At 31.4% G+C, this 19,794-nt stretch overlaps 1 protein-coding gene across 2 annotated transcripts in view; it reads left to right on the forward strand.

Annotated features, from left to right (window-relative positions):
- Window positions 1-249: 249 nt before the first annotated feature.
- Window positions 250-19,794, forward strand: part of LOC143241031 (transmembrane protein 45B-like) — a 242,523-nt gene continuing 222,978 nt past the window's right edge. Inside the window, exons 1-3 of one of the 2 annotated variants that reach the window (XR_013022153.1) lie at window positions 250-584; window positions 5,835-6,103; window positions 7,429-7,804. The gene's annotated coding sequence lies outside the window, so the exon portion shown is untranslated. Of the gene's footprint in view, window positions 585-5,834; window positions 6,104-7,428; window positions 7,805-19,794 lie in introns of those variants that run through there. The other variant, XM_076484457.1, reaches the window with a different exon arrangement.

Here is a 19,794-nt window from a genome sequence, read left to right on the forward strand (position 1 = left end):
AGTCAAACCATGCTGATGTAATATTAAAACATTGAAAATGATTAACTTCGTTGTATGGAAAACAAAAAATACATTTAATATGTTTTGTTAAATGTTTAGAAAAAATCCGTTTATTTATAGAATTACTAAACGCATATGTACAGATAGCGGAGATATTTGAAACATAAATCTCAAATACTAAAAGAAAGTATTCAAGGATTCTCTTCCTGCGGTTTTTTTTTTTTTTTTTTTTTTTTTTGCTTAATCACTTTAAACTCGTTACGAAAAGAGAGACACCGCCTGTAGGCTTCTTTTGTATCGTGCCCAATGGTATAGCATAAACTAGTACGATCTTACGATAAATCACAAACCATTGAATCAAAGCCGCTATCGATACTAAAACATATTTCTCTCTCAGAATATCAGCAAGTTGTTTTAAGATATAACTCGAGATTGTTTGGTGAATATCTTGGTTTTGCCTTTCTACTCGAAACACTCCTACAAGTGTATATTTAAAGGCATACGTTAACAAATAAGTGTGAACTTAGAACACCTCGTATTTGAAAAAAAACAACGGATTAAAATAATACTTCGAAACAAAGAAGGTAAGTTTCTATAAAATGTAATCACAACTTTAACTAGTGGTTTTTAAGTGCCAGAAAAACATGATATAGCTACTTCGTAATATATTTTTTGTATTTATGTTATAGTTACTAAATGAGAGAATAAACGTTGAACAGTGTATTTTGTCTCCGAAAGTATTCAAATATTTTAAAAGCAAACAGCTAATGTTTTGGTTGATCGTGGGATCTTTTATTAATTTCCCATAGATATCTTATTAACTCTTTTCAAATAGTGATCAAATAAGGTATATAAACAATTAATAAGACATAAAGGTTAAGGTAAATGCATGCAATCAATAAGCAGTAAAGCACCTCTTTCTAGATAAATTAACTTTTGTTTATCTGTTTCTCTGAAGATGCGTACTAAATCTACCAAACTTGCATGGAAAATAATATTTTAGCTTTACGTTGTGTTGGAATTTCACTTTGATGAAACATTTTCGGGTTTTTAAGACGCTTCATTATAAAGAGTGTGGAGATTATTTTTCTCACAGTGCTTTAGTTTGTGTTATTTCAAAGCCAAGTTTCTAGTGCTTTATAATTCATAAAACTTTCAGTAGTAAACGAAAGGTAAAGCTGTGTTTATTCAGATGAAATTAAAACAGCTATAACAACGAATATAAACGATGACAAGCAGTATCAGTTTTTCATCTCTACCAAGTAATGGGATTAACATCTACTTTGACAGTTTTATTTGAGACACGGTTATTAACAATACAATGTTTCTTATGCTTTTTCACTTGGAAACTCTGATAAGCAGTTGGAACTTACCTGTCTAATCAAAACCGATATAACAACAAAATGGAAAAAAACTAGGTTTTTGGCATTGGCAATGATTTATAATAGTGTCAAAAATATAATTTTATATACACATCATACCTCCTACAGTTAGACCTGAGTTAGTTACGTAAACATATAAGAATTCCTGATTTTATTCTAAATTTCACTGATTTATATAGAAGAAGCATTTGACATTAACCTTTAACATTTGAACAAACAAAACAGTCACGTAATGTATAAATTCACATTATGCTTGTCTATAATTCAAAAGGAGTGTTTATTTTTAAATCATAGCTTTGTAAGTAAACTGGTAAATTGTATACCATAACAATTTTATAACACGTGTCCAATACCAGTGGCTTAAAGCTATACATGTTTAACGTAGACTAAACTGTGAATTTAGAACAATATTCAGTGAATGTTACATCAAGTTGTTCCTCGTAAAATACTATTAATAGTAATATTTGTAGAACTATTTATTGTTTAATTGCATAATAAAACTTATTTAGTGCTACAATAAACATGTGGAAATATGATAGACATTGGTTAAAACAATAAAAACTAAAGTATTAAAATATGCACATAAATGACAATTGTAAAATACAGGCTAGTGACTAACTATAGATCCACGTAGTATCACCTGAAACTGCCGAAAACGTTTGCAGTATAGGATAGGTTTTATACAAAATTATGTCAAATAATATAATACCCTTGTTAGTTTTTTATTTAGAAACTTTAATAAATAGATATCCACACTATAAAGGCTATTTTTAAGGAGGACATGGTGTTCCTTTAAACATACAAATGATAAAAATTCGAGTAACTTTATGTAATTGATTAAGGCTTAACCCGAGGGAAAATTTAATAGTTATGCAACAAACACTTTTGTAGTGTTGTGAGATCATTCTACACAGAGGTATAAGACTCACCATCATACCCAGTGACTAGTTCAGCAAGAGCCGTGTAGCACATTTCTCCATCTTTAACTGGCTTTCCTTGCTGATTGTCATTCCTTTGGTCTTAAGATGGACAACTTCCTCGTCAAGTCATTGATTTTCTCTTGTGTCGAATTAGTTGTTATGAAATGGAACAACCACTTAGAATAAGAAGAGAACTTATCATTAGTAACATGTCTCATTGGCAAGTTTAACAGATCGGGTTTCTCTACTAGAACAGAAAGGTTGGTGGGAAGGAAGGAAACCAGTTTTCCGTTGGAATAACTCTCGACCTAAAAACCAAGTTTCTCCTTCCGCTGTTGAGATTGCCCTACGTTCATAAAATGGCTGTCTTGCCATCATATTTATCGCGGCATGAAAGTTAGGGCTATCGGCAGCAAGTCTTGTGAAGCAGCCATGGATATAGATCTTCGTCCCCCGAGGCCGTGTTGACAAGCCGTAAATATCCAATGTCTTCGCGCGAGCACAACGCTAGTACTGCTAATAAGGAGAAGTTTTCATAAAGAAAGAGAAAAAAATCTTCTTTGTTTCAGTATCCCCAAGACAATTTTAATGACCAACATTTGTAGTGGTTATTATGAACGTTTGTAATTTTCGTACTGTGACTTGTTATGTCACTAAGAAAGTTGAAATGTTGCAGCACAGTTTCCAAGTAAAACATTTCATTTTTACCTACACAGAAATAGCCAAACACACAGGAAGTTATAATGAACAAAATGAAACAAACATTTCAAGCCTCCATCCGTCAATTCTCTATGAACTTGCAATTGCTATCAAAAATTAACTGTATAGGTTCAATACATTATGAATATATATATATATATACACATTTAAAGCAACTGTTATTGGATAGGCTTAAATATTTTATTATGACGTCTTGTCATCGCTGCATAAGTGTACATTTTGGACTTTGAAATTATTTTTGGAATACACTTGCTCATTGTACTACTATTCTATTGATGTAATCCAAGAACGTTAATAGTTATAGTATAAGGACATGATTGTAATCCAGATGAAGGGTTGTGAACTTCCTTTATACTTAATAATCAAGAAGTTTATTTGTTTATATGACCTTTTTGAACGGTATGTCAGCTGCTTTAATGTTCTAAACATCAGTTATACATTTTCTAATTCTTAAGAGCTAAAACATAAAGTAGTTTCTTTGTATTTCTATATGGAACGTTCATATAAAACCGAAAGAACACTATCAATTTATATAGAACAAAGAAAACAGATATAACAAAAAAACTTTATATATATTATTGATGATAAAATATTAATAATTATAAATACATCGCTAGAACAAATAATAGTATTTATAACAATCACAAAACAATGCGTAGTAATCTATAGAATGTTTTTGTTTTCATAATAATCACAAGGTTACCCTGAGTTTATATTTACGTATATATTATTTCCATAAGTTTACGTCATCAAAAAACTTAATATATCACTTTATTGGTTTGTGGGTTTTTCACAACTTTATGGTTGTGAACAGTGAATTTGTTACACTAAATTCCAGAACAAATTAAAGGTTTCTTAATATGACGTTCGTAACAGAAACAGAACTAGCGTAATGACTTTAGTATATCTCACGTTCAAGAGCTTTCAGTATCGCTTCTTGTAAAAAGCAATTAGACAAAATATATCTGCTTAATATTGTCTTCATTGTTTAGAAGGCGCATTTATGTAAATTAAGAGTTGCGTTTATTTGCAAACTTATCCATAGACTTATATTATTATTGCTTTGAGTATACATGATAAACCTTTTAATAACCAAATTTAAAATGCCAGAGATTTTTAAATTCTTAGTCAATTTATAAACGCGACACTTTTTAAACGGCCAGGTTAGGTACTCTTACGGCCCAGGCATAATAATGTTTAATTTAAAACTCTTGTCTATCAGCCGCCTATACGAATAATTTTGAGTTTCTTAAGCGTCATGTTGAGGCTCGAACCTTGGAACTTCCGATATGCAGCTTGGCATGATAAATGCTCTTCCACACCAGGATTATTTACTTTAGAGTGTGCGTGTGTGTGTTTTCTTATAGCAAAGTCACATCGGACTATCTGTTGAGTCCATTGAGGGGAATCGAACCCCTGATATTTCCTTTAAGAGAAAATCTTAATCACATATTAACTGTGTACACAAACAAAACTAACGTAATGACTTTAGTATATCTCCTGTTCAATAACTTTTGTTTCATAATTTTTTGCACTTATACGCGTGGTAGAAATCACATAAATCCTATACTTAACGATTGTGTGTGTATGTTTTCTTATAGCAAAGCCACATCGGGCTATCTGCTGAGTCCACCGGGCAAAATCGAACCCCTGATTTTAGTGTGGTAAATCCGTAGACTTACCACTGTACTAGCGGGGGGCTATACTTAACGAAGCAAGAATACTTATTTAATTTATCCTGCTGCTATTTAAACAAATACATATGATTTAGATCAATTTAAATTAGATTACATGCGTGATCAGCGATTAAGATTAGAGCTGAAACAGTTCGACATCTTGCTTAACATTATATGATGTTCTGGTTTCAAATATCTAACTTTAGGTTTCATTTATGCTTTTAGCCAATGTTTTAGAAAAGTGACAGTTTGCCTATCCTCAGTAAGAGATCTTTACGAGTTCCTGAAGTTAATGTAATACACAACTTTGTATAGCACTAAGCTATTTTGTGTTTATTGAACTTGATCTGATCTCTAGAACTGCTTGATAAATTACGGGTTTAAAAATATATTGAATATAAAAAAATAATAAGTTGTCAATAAAAAGGTAATAATGTAAACATCCTCCTCTCTGCATATATATATATATACATAAGGTGTTATGTTTGTTTTAGATTCACGAGCAAAGTTCTTTTGTGTTAAATCTGGTATTTTGAAATCGTAAACGTTCATTTTAATATAACCATTACAGAAGGCACTTGAAGTCTGACACGATCCAATAAACGAATGTAAAGACGGAACATGTAAATTTAAATATGATGTATATAGTGTACAAAGGAAAAGTAAATACATACTAGCATGACAAATCACATCTAAGTGTTAACAAAGTGGTATCAAGTATACGCTAACGTAATACCATATATTTTAAATTTAACAGAAACAATCCAACGTGTGTTCAGTCGTATGTTAATATATCAGTTTTCTCTGGCAGATTCAGTCTAACAAGTTTAAATTATACAGTTTGAAATCTGATTTCCAGATTCAAATTAACAAAGCTATTATTAATATAACCTTCATTGAGGTTCTAGACGTAAGAATTAGTGTTAGGCTAAAAGCATTTGTAACATATTTGATTTAGGAATTAAAACAAATAATTGTTAGTCTAACACTGATCTTGTACAATATTTTCTCTTGTATCTCCTTAACTGCTAAATATTTTATTATAAAATGAAACCTTTTTCATAATAAAAGTGACATTGTTTTTCACTTTGAAGATTTAATCAAAGAAATTATCCCATTGGCTTTAAATACCCTAGTAAAAAAGAAGAACAAATCTCAGTCTACTGAAGATAAAGTCCTTGGCGGCACACAGATCCGAAAGTGTAGACGAGGCCTCCCTCTTTGTGAAGTCGTTGTTGCCGCAGTGCCGAATGTTGTGTTTTCGAAAGGCCGCCTACCTCCTAGGATAGAAACAATGACCAGTTGTTAGCTAACTCGTTGTCAGAAGGAACGTTTCAAATATACGACATTCTTGTTACTGTTATGTTCTCTGTTGCTGTTGCATGCTTCCCTATCTATATACAGGGTACGTGTAACTTTACTTGTGGTTTAAAATCAACTGTTATTTTCCTTAAGCTGTACAAACCCGGTTTATGGTAGAAGTGACATTTTGTTCTACACCGGCTAGAACGGTAGAACTATTAGAAGAATGTAAACAAGATAAGAATCTTTTGATAAAAAATCGTTTATCCAATTTCTCCTCATTTCAGTTTTCATGTATGTCGCAAGACAAAAGAGCTTCTGGCTATCAAAACAATTTTAGTTAGTATAGCTTAGAGACAATCATTCCTAAGTTATAGAATGTGTAAACGCTATGATTCAGTCAATACGCGTTTGTGTTGCAAACGAAGTCTTGTGGCCAGTCCATCATTGCATAATAAGTAGTATTTTTTAAAAACTGTTGTATATCATTGAATACAAAAAAAATAATATATTTATAAATAAGCAATCAAGATAACATAATTTAGGTATTAATAGTTAAACGATTAGTTATTATTAAGAATAATTTATATATAATTGAACTTATATATAAAACGTAGAACAATAATTATTATATTTTCAGTGCTACAAGCAGATTTGGTAGAATCAATTAGAATAAACTTTATTTTTTAATTGAATATTTTATCATAAGTATAGCAATGACTTCTATTTAAGTAGTGATGCATATCACTTATTGATGAAAAATCACATAAATGTTATGTGTATTTGTATCACTCATTCATATGTTTTTCACGTAATTATTAATTCATATGATGGTTTTTATATTTATAAATTATATAATAATAGTCACTTGTATGTATGTCACATATTGATGAAGTCATATGAAGATTGTACATATTTATAAACAATATAATAATTCCCACACTTTCATGTACATTTATGCTAATTTGCATACCTTTCACACCTTGTCACTTAAGTCCCCAGTCATACATTTTATGCGAGCCCTGGTGTTTCTTACACTATTTTCTTTAACAATAAATCAAAACATTAATTTAAGTATCATTTTACAAAAACACACCTTATTTTTTAGATAATTAAACATAAAGTCTCTAGCTCTTTGTCATAAAATAAAGGAATACTTCAAATTCTAAGTATTAAGAGATCATGTTTATAGAAATTAGGAACTGTTAAAATTCGAATAAACTATTATCATACTCTCTAGGTGTTATACACTCTCTCGTAGTTCCAATGAAACGAAAAACACATTTATTTACGAAAGGGATTTGAAGTAAATTATTGTGCTTAATAAATAATATAATATCAGCTTCATAATTTATTTGATCAAATCAATCAAAAATGTTTGATAAAAATATTCCCAATAATACGATGCTATCTTTATATTTCATTCAGTCAAATCAGTGAAGACTTTCGGTTTGAAAGTAGAAACGATAAGAAAACTAAGGTATGACCACTACTTAACAAAAGAGACAATAATAAAGATGTGTGGCCCCCAGTGACTCAGCGGTATGTCTGCGAACTTACAACGCTACAAACCGGGTTTTGATACCCGTGGTGGGCAGAGTACAGATAGCTCATTGTGTAGCTTTGTGATTAATTCAAAACAACAATAAAGATGTGTGAAAAAGAAATGTGTAAACATTTGTAAGAAACATTATAACATTTGAAATTTGATATTGTGATGAATGCCAACCAGGTTTATGGTTCCCTAGTTTTAAAGCTGAAACTTTTATGATTTAATTTAAAATGTTAAACGATAAAATGTGTCTGAAATTTCAGGACATGCTGGATTTATGACCTCTAACCACTGAATCCTAGCTTTGTTAATATACATATGTAAATAAACTCTATTTAAGTGCAGGGTAATTTAACATTCTAATTTATAAGATTGTAATTGAAAGAGAGTTAGGTCAGTATGACTTAAGTTAATTAAAAACTTAGAATCTTTATCCATATATAGATATTCACAACAAGTAAAATACCAATAACGACAGAATGTGAGCCTTACTTTCTGTTTCTGTTAATTTTATTTTGAACCTCAACTAGCAAAGTTGTCTTTGCAGAAGTAAAGTTTTCATATGGTTCTTTTTTTTCTCACCTAATCTATATATCCTTTACGTTGTTATAACGACAACCTGGTTGAAGGACTTAAAATTTGCTAACCAGATCAAGCCGAATGTTATCGAGTAATGAAGTATATATCTTTTAATATACATCTTAAAATAACATTTGAAATATACAATGACATAGAAGGGGCCCTCCGCTAGTACAGCGGTATGTCTACGGATTTACAACGCTAAAATCAGGGGCTCGATCACTATCGGTAGGCTCAGAAGATAGCCCGATGTGGCTTTGCTATAAGAAAACACACAGACATAGAAGGGAAAAAAAAGTTGAAATAAATATAAATATCCGATTCATTAAATTTGTTGCCATATGTATAACTTAAATAACTCGACCTGTGGCAAAGGAATTATAAACTTATACAATTATTGTATTATATTTGGTACTGGTTGCTAAAATTATTCATAAAAACATAGACAATCAGTAGTGAAATTCATTAATAGACATAAAAGATCAGAAGTGAAAGTGGTTAATTAATAATTAAGTTCGTGAAAGAAAAAGTAAATCTTCCATAAAGATAATATTCATGAAATATGCAATATTTTAGCTTTTACCATTAACCATTACCATTTGGCTTGAATTAATTAAACAGTAGGCACCGTGCCTCAGTACCACTTTCCACTGGTTAATGTTTACTTTTGCATTAAATGTTGCTTTAATTTTGTGTTGTAAGAGAATGTACTATTTACTTTTATAAGTATATATCAAACAGGTTATTTAAGTAAAAGTAAGTGAAAAATGTGCATAGTTTGTTTTATCCACCGCAATAAACCCTCTGTTTCCTTCTTTACAGCATCGACAATAATTTTGTCACGTTAGAATATTATTTTGGATATGCCTGTTCAATCACTGACCAGCAATGAATCTAGTGAAATGTGTAGGCAGAGAAACAGTGACACATGAACATAACAGGATGGTGGATGCACCATTTATATATAGGTTTTGGTTGTTATTATGTATAAAATTAGGTACATTATATTAAAACTGTTCTGAATAAAGAAATGACAAAGCCACATGACAAATATGGCCAATATAAAATCGTGGTGGAACGGGATGTATAAGAACTATATTTTGAAATATTTTGGCATTTTATAGGTTGTGTAACGGCACCGAATATTAATTACTTTTGGAAAGTTCTGATAATTGCCATTTCTATTACAAAATATTCACACACACTCGGATCATAACGATGTATTCAGATATCGGACTTAGAACACGACATATCCCTTGTCCGTAATGGCATTATAAAATAAAGAAATACAAATCGACTTGACACAACCAGACTGTCTAGAAGGAGACGTACAATAAGTAGTGCCCCCACCGTGTTAAGGAAAGTGCGACGTATTTTAAGAGGTGAGAATCCAAGAACACAAAGGTTATGGCAGAAGCGGTTAACGTCACCCAAGCAACATTACGCAACATGATCAAGAAGTACGTGAGTCTGGAAATGCGACACGATTCACAATACATAACAAATTTCTTTCGCAGTCTAATAACTGAATCAGCTGGAAAACAAAACGTTTGTTCTTATTGTTCCATATAAAGACATATTGGTCAAGCCATCTTTGGTCTCTGTGTGATCAAAGCACAGGAACAGACGCTAGGAAACCGTCATCTTTTTAGTTTAGATTGATTGTGGTGTACATTTGATGTGCAAGTTTTGAGACGAAACCTTCTAAAATAGAAATTAAGTTAAGGGTTCTTGTCAAAATGCACGCACGTCAGATACAGCACCAATAGACGTGGTGATGGACAGCAATGACAAAGTGAGACTCCAAAATCGTTTTAATATAGAGCATTCAACTTCTCTACTCATTGAAATGTCAACAAGAATGCATTAATAATTTAAACCTGATTAAATGCCATACAAACACTCATCCAAAGAGAGATGTAGATGTAGATCCAAACTTCATCTACGTATTTTCAAAAGTGTTCGAAATAAAGTTTTCATTTTTGGACTTTCAGGGACACTTAAATATATGTACTTTATGAGTTTGGATTTCTCTTTCACTTTGTCCCGTTACTTGTCAAGATAAGTCACTTATCCTTTTCTTTCTCGTTTCAGATAAGTTATTCTTAGATTATTTTTATAACAAATCCAACTAATCTCTTTCTGTTTTAACGTAATACTTTCTTCCAACGTCTACTGAAACAAATATAATAAAATTTAGTCCTCAATTCACTAAAAGAAGCTAAATAATAAGTGAAACAGTATTTGTAATCAAGAGCCGTTAAGTGGGTTTTGTAATAAAATATTTGAGCAGTTTGTTTTGTTTTTCGATTTGAATGTATTTTATTTGCGTTTGAGTATAATATATCAGGGAAACTAACAATAAGTAGTTTTTGTTTAGTCTTGTTCCTGGTTTGAAGCGTGCTTTCTTAAACTATGTATTGAGCTTAGTGAAAATGTTTACTTTCATACTGTGTGGTTTATTTAATTTTATACGACAAGGATTTGCTTCTTTTCGTTTTGAACTTGGTTTTTTAATACCGTTTTATTCGAATATGATCCATTTACTTTCGTATTCAACTTGGTGTTTTTATTTTGTATTTTACTGGTAGAAACTATTTATTTTTGTGTTGGAATTACTTTCTAAACTTTTTATTAAACTAAGTAAAGCTGTTTCGATTTACATAAAATGTTTTATTTATATACTTACTAGTTTGTATTACTAGATGTTAAGCTATACACACACACACATATAAACTGATTTCTTAAGTTTATTTTATACCACATGCTAGAAAATATACCCGGCAAACCTAAGCTGAGAAACAATAATTTTATAATTGGAGGCATATTCCGCCCCTTCTACTAATTCAAGCCATAGTACTCGAACTGTACGTCCAACTGGTTATCCATCTAATTTCTGTCTCTAAAAATACAGTCAAATTTCATTGCTACAATTGGTCAAATCTGTTCTTCAAAATAACGTGTAACACCAGGAAGAACTCTGGTTTATGTATATATTTGTGTTTCTTAATAGATATTGATCATTCTCTAATGATTCCACATGGTCTTTTGAAGTGTATATTATAGTAAATAATTTTTTACTTTTGTGGTTTCTTGAATATTATATTCTTAAAATGAGAACATTCCAAATATAGTAATTTTGATAATTCCAAAGTTTGTAAAACAAATATGGACTTTCTATTAATGCAGAGGTGGATAGATGCTAGGTTTAGTTCCTTCAACTTAATATTATATTTAATAGAATATTTATAATTAAAATAACAGGTTTACATCATATTTATGAAATAGACTGTCTATAAAGTTGAGTTCTAAAAGGATAGATTCAAATTTTGTCTTCGATTGTCACTGGGCATAGATGAATCCTTATCTATAACTATGTAACTGTTATACTTTAATTAACGTACATCCAGGTGTTTTTATTTTGACAACCTTGATGAGGCCGTTTTATTCTTACAGTCATATACAGTTTGTAAAAAGGAAGTAATAAAGTAATGTTGATACTGACTTTATCATACAGTCATAGTTACTGATCTTAATTTAGTTTCGTTCCAATGTCTGCTACGTCGTTAAAAGTATTTGAAAAGGACATATTTAAAAGAAGAATAACATTTTGCCACTAGGGCTAATTTAAAAAAAAAAAAAAACACTATTAAACACAGCCTGGACTTACTACCAAAAGTTCGCGTACATTTGGTGAAACACACCGGTGCTCTATTGCTATGTTTCATTCACCAGTTCATGTAATTTTGAAAACGTGTTGTGAAACTGTCCACTTAACATTAAACCCAGGCCAACATTACACATTCATTTGTTTTTTTTCTTTTATCAAGCGTATATTAGAAACAATAAATTAACTAGTAATATTTATACGAAACGGACCAGGGAATAATGAAAGCAAATCGAAATATTTGTAAACAGAGAAATAAAAACGATGTCAGAAAGGCATTACGGCTATATATATATATAAACAATAAAATGCCTTAATGAAGTTATGAAAGTGAATATGAAAAAACATTTATGGAAAATTATTGCTTGGAAAGTACAGAGTAGAACAAAATAGATTCACTGTTATGATCTTAAGGAAGCTATGGTGAAGAAATATGAGATTTTATATACAGCGTTGGAAATCATTGGATTTGGAACAGAACCATGACTGTCTGCTACAGTTGTTATTCTTTAAAAAAATTAAGCAACAATGTATCATGAGAACCGTTTGCAAATTCGGTAGGAAGGTGAAACCATTTGTAATTAGAAGTGTGTTGTTCTAATAATTTTTGTAATATAGCTTTGTTATTTGAAGTGTATTTGTACATAAATTTTTCACACAATAATATGAATGTAACTAGTTCTCTAGCTATTATTGTCATGAACAATAATTTTAAAACCTGAACGTTTGGAATCATACGGTTATTTTGTGTCATTTTAAAGAATAATTAAATAATATAGTTCAAAAGTATTCTCTAGTGATATAATAATTTATTACACATTCTACTGATAAATTTGGACAGGCATGGCCAAGTGGTTAAAGCACTCGACTCGTAGTCTGAGGGTTACGAGTACGAAACCCTGTCACATCAAACATGCTCGCCTTTTCAGCCGTGGGAGCATTATAATGTCACGTTCAATCCCACTGTTCGTTGCTAAAAGAGTTAGCGGTGGGTGGTAATGATTAGCTACCTTCCCTCTAGTCTTACACTGCTAAATTAGGAACAGCTAGAGTAGACAACCCTCGTATAGCTTTGCGAGAAATTTAAGACAAACAAACTGATAAATCTGAGAAAAACGCGCCTCTTAATCGTGTGCTACATCTGGGAAAATACTTGAATCACTACGTTTACCAGCAAATAGAATTTAAGCTACTAACACAGCATAAGTAAATTTTTATAACTGTTTAATACCTAATACCAACTGTTAATCCTAAATCAAACATTACCTTCCACTTACAATTGTATGAATCGAACTTACTATGTTAACAAATACGATTTTACTTTTAAACTCTTTATAATAAATTTTCTAATATACTGTTTGGTTATCGCTCTAGCAGTGAAGTAATAAAAGATTTGCCACAGTACATATCAAAAAGTCAAATAAGCAGCTTGAATTCGATGGAAATTAATCGAACAGCTGTTTATGTTATTTAGGATCAGTATAATTATCTCATAATAAATAACACTTAGAACATATAATACAGAATGTAATTAAGATTAAACAATGTATCTAATTCATGTAGTACGAAGCCCCACATGGGCAGGTGGTTACGGAGCCCGATTCACAGTCTGAATGTCCAGGGATCGAATCACCGTTACATCAAACTTGTTTGTCCTTCCAGCCGTGAGGGAGTTACAAAATGAAGATTAATCTCATTATTCGTTTGATAAATAGTAGTGCAAGAGTTGATGGTAATGATTAACTGTCTTCCCTCTAGTCTTACACAGCTAAATTAGAGACGGCTTGAGCAAATAACCCTCATGTAGTAAAAATGTATCTCAGAACTACTAGTATGGGTTTTATCACTTTTACTAATAAAGCAGAGAACAACGTTTCGACCTTCCTAAGTCATCTTTAGCTTAACAAATATATCCTAGGAAGGTCTAAATTGTTCTCTGCTTTATTATAAAAGTGTTAATACCCGTACCAACCGTTCTGAGATACATTTTTCCTTTGAAATGGGTTTTTCGTCATTAAGAACCCTAGTGTACGTTTGCGCGAAATTCAAAAGAAACAAATCATACAATATAACGCTAGAAGAGGCTTAAGTGCAGGAAGTTTTGATTATATTGTGTTTTTTCCAATTATTAACACAAAATATTTTTACGAACAACAATTTTCTATTTATATCTTTACCACACTTTCACATTTGTCTAGTGAGTAGCAACATATCGATACATACACATATTCCAACCAAGGTAAGGATGAATTGATATTCATTTAAACCATTATGCCCTTTGCTTATGGATTACACTTACCTGTCATTGAAGGGCTGATTTTACGTAATTATTTGAGAAAACGTTATGTGTGTTTGTTTGTTGTTAAACCGTTAAAGCTTTCTACGAGAAAATAATGGGGTAAAATAACAAAGTCTGATAGGTATATTTCTAAATGAATCTAGTACATTAATATAACATACTTGTGTGTGTGTATTTGCTAACGTAAGAGAGATAATTTCTGTTACAAAGATTTATAGTTAATTATATTAAGTTGGTAACTAATATTTCATTATGACACCAGTATCTTGTATTTATACATATATATGTGTAAGTAGATACAAAAAAATTAATTTTCGTTACTGTTTTGATTTGACAATATGTTCATACTACATTGATTAAACTTAAGATATACTGTAGTTGTCTGCGTTAATTGTATAGCTAAACTACTTGTAGTGGTTTCATAATCAATATACAGTTACCAAGGTATAATTTCTATTATATGTATATCCTTAAAGAATAGCACAATGTGTAAAAATGTCTTTTAACTATGTTAAGATATCAAACCTAAGAGATAAGAATGTTTAGAAAAACATTTTCTTGCATAAAACAAAAAACATCATTGTAAAAAAACAACAACTTTTCGTCCTATAGGCGTAGCACTAATCTAAGTACGTGTAAATTATGTCACTTTTATTCATTATATATCTATTTACTGAGGGTCATCATCTTGCAGTGGCACGTGCGTTCAACACTCGCGAACGTTCCTGGTGAAGTCAGTTATTTATCGGTTCATTCTACTTAGGAGACAATAACAAATGAGCCCGCCCTTAAGTTTACTACTTAGTCGTTCATCTTCTTGTGACGTATGTCACTCGCAGCAGTGACTTAGAGAGAGAAAGAAAAGATATTTGTATATTGGTGAGTATTTGGGGCTTTAGGTTTCAAGAGTTATAATAATATGAAAGGAAAGAATTACTTGTCATTCTGTTACCTTGTACAGAAGATTCGTGTGTTTTTTCTTACACCAGTGAAAGTGAGGACGATTGTTATATACAAGACAGATATGAAATACGATACGAATGTATAATACATATATCATATATCTTGTTTTTGAGAAACTGGAGGTTTAATGGCTATTATTACAATTTATATAGAAATTTAGATACGAGGCATTATTGCACACACAAGTTCTACATGTACATAGGCTTACATTGTGTGCAAGTGAAACAGTATCAGTATCTTTCCTAGCGCCTTTTATACTCTAATGATATGATGCAACAAGATACGAAACTCTTCCGAATAAGATTCTATCGTTTGTTGGTTTTACTGCTGTGCTATCACGTTGTTTGATGTAAGGTTATACATTATCCATTAGCGTACTCTAAGCATTTCCGTTCTATTCTATCACACTTCTTATACATAGATAAACTCAAACTTTGGTAATGTCACAGGAAAACAAAAATAATAAAAAAAAATTTAGTCATGGTGTTTACATCTCCAATAATGGGTGCAAAAACTGTAAATTTTAAGAAACTAATAATTTTTAATCAATATACAAATATTAAGCCACTTGTCAGTCGGTCAGACTCGATTTTTCCGAATTTCGAAGTTACACGAGACCAGTTCCATTCTTTCCTATAATGCTTCTTAATTTGATTGTCTGTTCCTATTTTAATTTATTTAATCGTGAACATAAGCATAAATAGTTCATAAATTTTATCACTTTTTTTTTTTACTATATAAAAACCTGTGAAGGAGGTATTTCTCAGAGCTAGATCAGGCATAGCGTTATGTGTGTGACACCTCATCATCCACATCATTATGACGTCAAGCTAGATACGATCCAAATAGAAAAGCCAGAAAGACACTCGTGAATATTTAGTTAGAAATTAGCGCAAGTTCATGCTTGGAAATTCTTTCGAAAAGAACTTAAAAAAAAAAAAACAGACTAAAGATACTAAACATATATCTATAGTAAAGAGGACGATTTCTCCTTAGAAGAAGAACAGGTGTGTATTGAACCATATTGTCTTTTATCCTAAGACACCAATATGTAGTAGATTCAGGAGCAATATGTAACACATTTCTACGAAAGGAAATGTCATATTTCTTTTATTTTTGTATATTGTCCAATATTATATGGAATAGTTTGATTCCGAGGTTTCCCATCATTTATGAGGAGTTTTTTACGCTAGCAATTAATAGCTTTTGTAACAAAACTAATAATTAATGTTCATATTTATATATGCATACATGATTACTTTAAATTACACATGTCATTGTGAAAGATATTTTAGAGACTATACAGAAGGTAGAGTAAAAACCAATTAATTTGTTAAAAAAAGGTTATTTCATATAAATACAGACAAAATTACTTTTGAAATTGAAATCATGTTACTTGTTAAATAAATGTGTCCAAAATTATGCTTTTAAAGTATAAATAAAAGGGTAATCATTCTCATGTCAGTTTCTAAGTGAATGAAAATGCTTGATAACAATAAATATTGAAAATATTGTACTCAAAAACTGTACAATTTAACATTGTCTTAATATTTGTTTTAAATTGGTGGAGATGAGGAGATATAAATTTAGTTTACACATAATTTCATAGGATGGAATGTCGTTTTCCCCAAAATACTTTATAAGCTTAATGTGATTTATTACTTTACTTTCTCAAAATGAAGAAGATAAAAATATTTCTGCAAGACAATGCACTCACTAGATGGCGTTAAATTACCAGAATATTTTTATGCTAGAGCCTATGATTGGTGGCAGAAGATAAAAGAGGAATTCTTCTCAATAAATCTTTCATTGTGGATTAACTGATAAATTCCACAACAGCTTGCAAAATAAAAGCAAGGAAGATTAAAACTGGTTAAATTTATTTCTATAATCAACGTCGGTGTTGTAGTTGCAGTATTTTGTTGTGTTAAAACTGAAGTGAGGATCCTGAATACAAATTGAATATTTTATGGTTTCACGTTCTGAAGTGAAACTTGATATGAGATTATGAAACTGTTTCATCCGCTTCTATATATACATCGCAACAAATAAAACTATTTAACCTATTTCTTTGAAACTATGTAGAGGTATACATCCCCAGCTGATGTCACTTGTGGTTCTACGCAAAATACATTCCAAGAATCAAGGTCCAAGATCTATTTATCAAATTCACTGAGGTGTAAAAATATGACTTTGTTTGCACAGGTCAAAACACATAATTTTAATTATCCTTTGTTTCGTCACTTTTTAATTTATGTCAATTTGTCTGTTTTGAATTTTGCGCAAAGCTACACATGGACTATCTGCGCTAGCCGTCCTCACTTAGCAGTGTAAGTTCAAAGGGAAGGCAGCTGGTCATCGTCATCTACCGCCAACTCTTGGGCTACTCTTTACCAACGAATAGTTGGATTGACTGTCACATTATAAGGCCCCTACGGCTGAAAGGGCGAGCATGTCTGGTGTCACGGGTATTCGAGACCATGACCCTAGGATTACGAGTCGAGTGCCTTAACCACCAGGTTATACCAAGCCAATATCTGTCAGAAACTACGTGTCGTATACGAAAGGAAAATAATATCGTTACTCTAACGATAAAGCCCCCCAGTGGCTCAGCGGTATATCTGCAGACTTACAACGCTAAAATTTGGGTTTCCATACCTGTGGTGGGTAGAGCACAGAGAGCCCATTGTGTAGCTTTGTGCTTAATTCAAAACAACAACAACTAAAGATAAAGCTACTGTTTAGTCTTTAAATTATTTTAAAACTCACATGTTCAAAATTAAAAATATAATTCAACGTTCGTTATCCATTACTATGTTTTCCAGCAGTACTTATTGTTTACTTTCAAGTAAAAACCTTTATTTTATATTTTTTATCCATTTTTTTATATCAAAGTGTAATCATAATTAACAATCATTCTCGTATTCATATTAATATTTAAATAAACAAATGAATATTATCAAAAATATTTTAAACCGTTCTGACAAAATTCATATCTAGATTATATATTAGTCACGTGGCATTATAAAGGTGTAGGTGAAAAAAACTAACGATTAATATTGAAACATTGGTAATAATGAAAGGTTTTGTAAATCGTATTGTAGGCAAAATATCAATGCTTAGTAGGGTGAGACTTGTTCTAAGTATTCATTTAATGAATGATCTTAATCTTCATTGGCTCACAAAGGAATTGATCAACATCTTATGGTTTCGACCGCACTTTTCTGCCTTTTGTTGATGAAGCTTGATTTCTTAAAATTTATTTATTTCAGTTAGATAAGAAATGCGAGGATAGGGTATGCTACAGAATAGAGGTGGGAGTGGTGGAACTTTCCCCGTCATATCCGATGGGCTAAACTGCATATAAGACGTAAAATATTTTCGAATAGTCCCTGGTGATTATACTTTTATTTCAGTTGAATAGTAAAAAAAGTCACGTATGATGCAACTTTATACATGATTTTATTTAGTTTAAAACTTATGTGTGTTATATCACTTTTGATTCTTATTTAGATACACTCTGTATTAGATAGTATCATGTTTTATGTTAATTTGTAAAATACCCTGTTATATACTTTTCTGTATCTTGCTGATTATAATATGTGATGAAAACTGAAGCGAGGGAATATAATTGAAACAACAGTTGCTTAATATTATGGAACTTTAAATTGCGAGCATTAAAAACTATATTTTAAAGAAGAACTATATTAAGCTTTAGTTTTCAGGGCAAACGTTTATGAACCTGAAACAGTTGTAACAGTTACGAGGTTTATTTTATTTGTTCGTGTATATTTTTATTTTCGTTTTCAAACTGCAGTCCTGTATCAGGTGAGGGCTTATCATAGACCAGCACATCTTGACACTGCATCGTATAGGATGTTAAAGACGTTTTGATAAGTCATAGGGAAGCTGTTTTTATTTGAATATTAAAAGGATATGAATACGAATAGTGTTTTGTAAGTATTAGTTCACTGATGTCGCTTAAAAGCTGCATTTCAACAGCAAACTGGACGCATCCTTTTATGTATTGGAACCTTTGTATTTCTTTACCGACTTATTTTGCATGTTTATGTTGTTATTATTTTGTCAGAAGCATATACAAAATAGGCCCTGCATGGCCAGGTGGTTAAGGCATTGGACTCTTAATCCAAGGGTCGCGAGTTCGAATCCCAGTGACACCAAAATGCTCTCTCTTTTAGCCTTAGAGGCGTTATAACGTGACGGCCAATCCCACTATTCGTTGGTAAAAGAGTAACCTAAGAGTTGGCGGTGGGTGGTGATGAGTACCTGCCTTCCCTCTTGTCTTACGCTGCAAAATTAGGGACTGCTAGAACAGGTAGCCCTCGTGTAGCTTTGCGCGAAATTCAAAAACAAACAAACAATATACATAATATGTATAAAAAATAATTCAGTCACGTATCACTTAGTAGCTATTTACGTGTTTGCACTTACTGTGATCATGTGCTGTTGCTTATTCTCTTTTTAATATCATACAGCAATGAAATATCATTGCAAGTATATAAGAACTTGCACGTGAGCTCTCTTTGAGGACGTGTTGTCAAAGTTACAAGGAGACCAGGCCAATGCAAACTCCCAGAACTTCGTTTAGCAACAACAGAAACCTAACCGCCATACCTTACAGACTACAGCGTTGGGAGAGGTTATTACTGAAGATCCAGCATAACGAATATTGAAATAAAACCAAACATAAAAGTAAGATTATTGTACAAAAAA

This window comes from Tachypleus tridentatus, chromosome 13 (assembly GCF_004210375.1).
Source record: "Tachypleus tridentatus isolate NWPU-2018 chromosome 13, ASM421037v1, whole genome shotgun sequence".
NCBI lineage: Eukaryota > Metazoa > Arthropoda > Merostomata > Xiphosura > Limulidae > Tachypleus > Tachypleus tridentatus.